Here is a 6,815-nt window from a genome sequence, read left to right on the forward strand (position 1 = left end):
GTGGTCCAGCAAAGGTGCAGGTTTGATCATACATAATCATATAGATATTTCAAGTGAAAGCATAAAAATAGATTTAAGTTTAAGATGAATGAATTAAAAAATAGTCAAATTAGTTTTTGATTAATTACAACCTTAAATGTAAAGGTTATATATTAATTTGAGCTCATTATGTTGTATGGTAGAATAACCGCATTATAAACATCTGTCAAAATGTTTTGCATCATATTGACTTCATTTATGATTGATTTTGACTTAATTATAAATTATATCCTGACCGTGCTGGACTTGTCCTGTGATTGGCTGGTCGAACAGTCCATGGTGTACCCCGCCTCTCGCCCAATGACAGCTGGGATCGGCTCCAGCCTGCTGTGACACACTGAACGGGAAAGCAGTATAGAAAATGGATGGATAATTTGGATCTAAAAAATAACATTTAACATATTTTTCATAACATCTCTACTCATAAATGTCATGTTTTTAAGATGCTTGTTTTGGTTTCCGTATGTTTTGTCATTATTTTTTAAACCAGTTAATAATTAAAGTTACCAATAGGTCTAGATTTAGTTTGGGGATTCAATATAAAGAAAACATGCATTCCCCCCACATCAGGATAAAAACATGGAAGCAGTGGTGGACTTATCTTTGATGGTTATAATTCAGTTTGGTCTCTGTGCTTCCTGACTCTTCCATACTTTTTAATGGCTGCAATAAAGCTTTGATAGCCTGAGGGTAAAGTGACTAACCTTTATGTATCAGTAAAAACTTTAATTTTAACACCAACTCCCTAAATCTATTTTTATGCAACAGAGGACAAATTAAAAGAGATTAAACAGGTGACATATAGACCTGCAGTTACCAAAAAGAAGCGGGTGTTGCAATTAATTACATAACCAAAGGACTCGTTTAGGTGTCACAGATGGTCGTACTAGTGAGCACGGTTATTATCGTTAACAAATACTAATGAATTCATGAAAACGGAAGTGTAAAAAATATTTTCGTCAAGTAAAAGTAAAATAGAAAAGAGACTTTAATAACCTTACAAATTGTCTCAGGCATGTCAGTTTCAATTTTGGTTGAGCTTGCTGACTGCAGGAGTTAAAAACGTTTCCCCTTGCTATGACAATATTATAGGGGTATTTTTTATTTTTTTTAAAGAAGTTGCTTGATATCTTTCTCTGAGCCGCTTATGATAACAGAGAAAAAAAACTAAAACTAATACCACAACTAAGCATTTTCCCAAAATAAAAACTAAACTAACAAACCAGCATTAGACTACAAACTACATAAAACTAAACTGAAAACAAAAAGTAGAAACTGGTGTGTTAGTATGCACAGGAGGGCCCTTAAACGTGAAGAGAATTAACTAAAAAGAAAGCTATAAGGTTAAAAATATACTTGTTAATGGCCTGCTAATCAGATATGATTTTTGAAGTAAGAAGTTTAATGTAGGAAAGAGAGTTTAAAATGGACAGAAACACAATTTACAACTGAGCGACAAACTCCTGTTCCTCATCCTTTCATATTTGAAGCGAGGAAGAGGAGGAGATATGTCATATGTTACTTGTCAAGAGGGGTCAAGAGGTCAAGAGGGTGTTAGGATAGTTAGTTAGTTTAAATTATCTTGATAACAATAAACTAAACAATACCACCCAGTTGCAGTTGAATGTTGTATCTGGAGGTAGACTACTTATTCGTAGTGACATTATATTAAAGCGGGTAGTTTGGCCAATAATAAAGTATCTTAATTAAGTCGTTGTTTCAAATATAAGTAGTTGAAGTTTACTGCAGAAGCCATTTGTTTGCTGAATGAAGCTGTGGGCTAATGTTCAAGTTTTAGCTTACATTAGCTTAGCCGTTAAGCTAACATTTTGTCTTAGATTTTGATTAATTTTAATATTATAAAGATTTATTTTTATGAGCGTACTAAGGTGCCAAAGGTACATGTATTATGCTGCAGAAACGTTTTGGAAAAGAGTTTGTGGACACATTTTGGATATGTATCAACATGACTGATCAGCTAAGCTAATGCTAGTTAGCCTAACTGCTAACTACAACAGTCCAGCTTGGAGAAGCTTGCCAACTTTCTGAAGACACCTTCAGAAAAGGTGAGTAACTGTAATGTGGTTATATTTTAATATGTAAACAAGTCTTTCCAAAACAAAGCTCATTAAACTTACTGACTATGACCTGTAGCTTACTAACTGTGTCAGAGTTTGAACTAGCAGAAGAAGCTCATTCTCTCTCCTCTTAAAAAGTCAATACATAAAGATGAATCATAATCTTTACATAATGTCAACATGTTTCACTTTAGGTTACTTTCTCAAGTCGGAGATATTATGAAAGTCAAATCATTTTAAGTTTCAGGCTGCTTTATTCGTCAATGAACTGGCTACTTCTAACTTAACACTTTTAAATTAAAAACAGATTTCCTGCAGTGAACTTTTCCATTGTGAAGATTATATTACAAACTTCAGTCTTTGTGTACTTAAAATTATTAATAAACAAGCATATTTCAGCCAATTTCAAGTTTGTTTATGTGGATCAAACTGAGCACTCAGATGGGTAGCAAAGATCCAGATTTTACTATTATGGAAATCAATTGTCTATTGTATACTATATCGTATTATTTAATTGTATTTCTTATTTGAATATTTGGTTTTAGTATTTGTATATTTCTGATATTAGGCATCTACAGACTTGCTCCAACAATATTTTGTTGTACTTGTACAGTGACAATAAACATATCTTATCTTATCTTATCAGAAGCACCATATTCTGATAGGTTTTTCTTATTGGAGATATCTGGAGAAGTTAAATAATAGTGAAATTGCGTTCAAATGATAGTGAAATATGAAGTGGTCTTGATGATGAATGATATCAAATCTGCGCATTTCAGACAAGTTAATGCAATGCTTTTACTAAAGACTAACATAACAATAAGTAAGGTCTTTTTACCTGCTTTTTGTAAAGTGTCTCGAGATAACACTTGTTATGAGTTGACGCTATACAAATAAAAATTGATTGATTGATTGAATTGAAAGACTAAGAAAAAAAGTTCCAGGAAAGAGAAAACTTAGTAAATGTGGGTAAACATGTAGTATTTTGAACGGTAAATATGTCTTTATTATGATCACTTTTGTAATCATCTAAATATCTAAAGAAAGAGGCGCTGACATCTAAATACTTTAAAGATGTGAACTGTTTTCTGTGTGTGAACCCAGATGACACTAAAACAGCTGAAATCAAACAGATAAAAACTTTTTAGGTGAACTTCTATTAACATAAATAGTTGTATCATACAGCAAATTTCAAGGGATGATTACAATCAAAAATCATATTAAAGGCAAAGCGCAAAGTCAGATTTTTTCGCTGCAGATGCTCAAAATGGCAATGAGATTGTGCTACATGGATTCAGATGAGATCTTTGATGTCTGATCTGGGCAAAAGCCTTGATAATGGATTCTTTTATCAGTGATATCCTGGTTTTAGAAAAGGAATGCATTAAGCAAGGGGCAAAGGCTTTTCTCCTTTTCTGCTGTGGAAATATTGCCAACGTTTTGACTTTCCTTCTGGCCTCTAACACGACATCTGATTGCTCCGGTGTTTAAGATGCCCCGCAATTGAAATACCTGCACTTCCGAAATCCGCCCATCATATCTAAAATCTAAGCCTCAGCTCTCCAGGGATTACTCTGGCAGAACATGCTGATTCATTTTAGGATACTAAACAACAGCAACCAAGACAGGAAGTTATCTGGCAAAAGCTAAACCTGCCGACGTCCTCAAGTAAACCAGCAGTCACACCTCCCATCACAGCACTCGGTATAACATGCAGAGATAAGACAGATCAGTGCAGCTCAGAATCTGTCACTGATGGTGAGCAGGCTCCTACAGAGGTCTAGTTCAAAACCTGAGAAAGTTTTTTAATTTCAAGAACCAGACAGGGAGTGTTTGAACATTTAATAAAAGTTTCTTCTCAGACACGTTGAGGAGATTTTTATTGTGACAGGCTAAGAAGTAGACAGCAGGAAAGACGGCTTTGTACATTCTCTCAGCATGATACCACCAATGTAGGGGAAATAACAAGTTATAACGACGATAGAAATGATTGATGTCAGCAACTTACAGGTTTGATCATGTCAGTTCACAGTTTTAGCATTAGAGAAAAACTGGCAATAAAAAAAAGCGGGGAAACAGTCGCTGTACTGTCTCATCAGTTGGCGTTTGAAGTTAGGTACCGGAAGAACCTTTTGTGCCTTTTATGGTTTTTTTTAAACTCCCAGCATGCACGGGTCGATAAAAGAGGTCTGATTGATATACAGAAAAGAAAAAGATGGAGTCAGTAGCTTTTTCCTATGAAATTAATACAGAAGTAATGCCGCTCAATCATTAATTATTATGGGCATCCGTACATGTGTAGCGGTAAACCAGGTTTAATTTGGGTTGACTCTGGGGATTGGATGTGTCTCCCCTTACCAATGACAGCGCGCATGTGACTTGAGGAGTGTATTCACTTGGTTGGTGAGCGCGCCCCGTGTGAAGAGGCTGTGGTTCTCCGGGTGGGCAGCCCAGGATTGGGTCCGGCCTGTGGCTTCTTTCCGTCGTTCCCCGCTCTCTCCCTCCCTGATTTCCGGCTCTATCCACTGTCCTATCTCTCCAATAAACGCATAAAAAAGCTACAAAAAAAAAGAATGTATTCAACTCAGTGATTCAAAACGGTGAATATGGAGGATGTGGCGAAATGCAAAGCGGTTAAAGCTCGTTCCAAAACGAGGGTGAACCTTGTGTGGGCTTTTACCCGTGGACTCAGAGTTGACCTTCTTTCTGTTTGACAAACACCGGTGGTTAGCTCATGAAATGAACTCTCTTTGACTGTTGTTATAGCAATCAAACAAACACTGCAGCCTCACTTCTGAAGACTATACAAAGGCTGTCTGTGTTTTAATATTGAATACTAATTATCCAGTCAGAAAGTTAGTAACGCATGCTTAACATTCAACTTTAACCTGAACTCTGTGTAAATCTAAATTCTGCCTTTATTATTTATTTTCTATGAGACTTTGTTGTTGCTGTTTTGAACTCCACTGGTTGGTTTTGTTACAGCTCCAGCAAAACCAAAAATGTTAACATAAGCCGTTAAGAATCTTGAAAACATTGTGCACGCAGTGTGTCGCTGTCCAAGGTGCTGAACCTGAGACCCCAGACTACAGTACAAAGAGACGCATAAATAGTGTGTTAAAGGGCAAGTGTGCATCAAAGGTCATTTCCACTACCGGTAAATATTTATTCAAATGAATTCTGCCTGGATACGGTAATTATAATTATATTGTTTCTGAGTTTTTATGACACCACTCAGCAAAGAAAATGTGACCTGGCTGCTTACTGTATAATCTATAAAGCTACATATTCTCAAAGACTGCACTTCTCAAAGTACAAAATGTATACATGACATTGTCTCAAACTGAACTGTGTTTAGTTGCTGTCTAACACAGCTGTGTTTGAGTTTCAGTATCTTGAATGAATGCAGCATGGGGAAGGAGTGAGCTTGTTTTTTTGTCCTTTTGGTTTTGTGTCTCAGTTTCATCAATTTTAAAACCTCTAAAATAAAAAACAGCTGCTTTTTACCAGCTCAGCACTAACTGGCAACAAGGTAAAGAAGGCCACCATCTGCTGAGACAAATTAAAGCATTAAGCAGCAAAATAACCTGATTCATCTTTGTTGCTCTTATTGGATAAAAAAAGTTAATGCAGGTCAAGAAAAGAACCGTTGTAGAAGAGATTTTTTTTTTTTTTTTGCACAGGATAACAGTTTTTGTTCCCAACTTAAGTTGAGAGGACGATAATGAAGCTCCAAAAATGAATAGGTGGTGTCTCATGGCCTGCGTTGCCTCACCACATTGCACCTTCATTTATCCAGGAAGAGGGTTCTGCTGAGCTGTCCTGCTCCTTTTTTCACTCCGTCCTACTTTAAATTGCTCTAGTTGCAAAGTTTCACCTAAGAGATGAGGTCAGGACGTATAATGTTAATAAGAGAAACCACTCTGAGTGAATATGATTAATTAAACTGTACGTCCTAATTACTGCAGGCAGAGTCGAGACAACGTTAGCTCATGCCGGGTTTGTTATGTAAAGGTTCTAAATTTTTGCTCCAATATTAAAAAATTTAAAAAATGTCTATTATTTTATAAAATAATGACACCACCATTAATGCAAGACACGACTTGTCAAAAAACTTGGCTTGACTTAATGAAGTATTTAAAATATCTACATTTACATGATACACGGGGTAGCAGGAGCTCAGTCTGTAGGGACTCGGGGTTGGGAACTGGAGGATTGCTATAGTTTAAGTCCCAGGGCGGAGCAAGCCTGGAAATTGGTCTGGTAGCTGGAGAGGCGTCAGATCACTTCCTGAGCACTGCTGAGGTGGACTTGAGCAAGGCACCGACCCCACCCATCAGCTCAGGAGCGCTCACTGTGACATCTCTCCATTAGTGCATCTCCATAGGATCCTGATTGTTGTTCTTACACAGATACTATCACATGATTGGAATTTTAATTGATTTTAATTAATTTAAGCAAAAAGTTGTATGTCTTTTGGATGTCTGGTGTCCCCTGAGTTTAGTGAAGTCAAAGTGGGGTCACAAGCCAAAAAAGGTTGGGAACCACTTAGTTAAGGATTCAGACTCAAGGCACTGAACTTCATGCCAATCATTGACCTTGCAGTCCCCCTTTGAATTATTTCCAAGTCAAATTCAAAAGTCAGTGTCGATACTCTGTGAACTCCGGCTGATTAGAATAAGTGGAGTCTTCTGCTAA

Source organism: Labrus mixtus, chromosome 8 (genome assembly GCF_963584025.1).
Source record: "Labrus mixtus chromosome 8, fLabMix1.1, whole genome shotgun sequence".
Taxonomy (NCBI): Eukaryota; Metazoa; Chordata; class Actinopteri; order Labriformes; family Labridae; genus Labrus; species Labrus mixtus.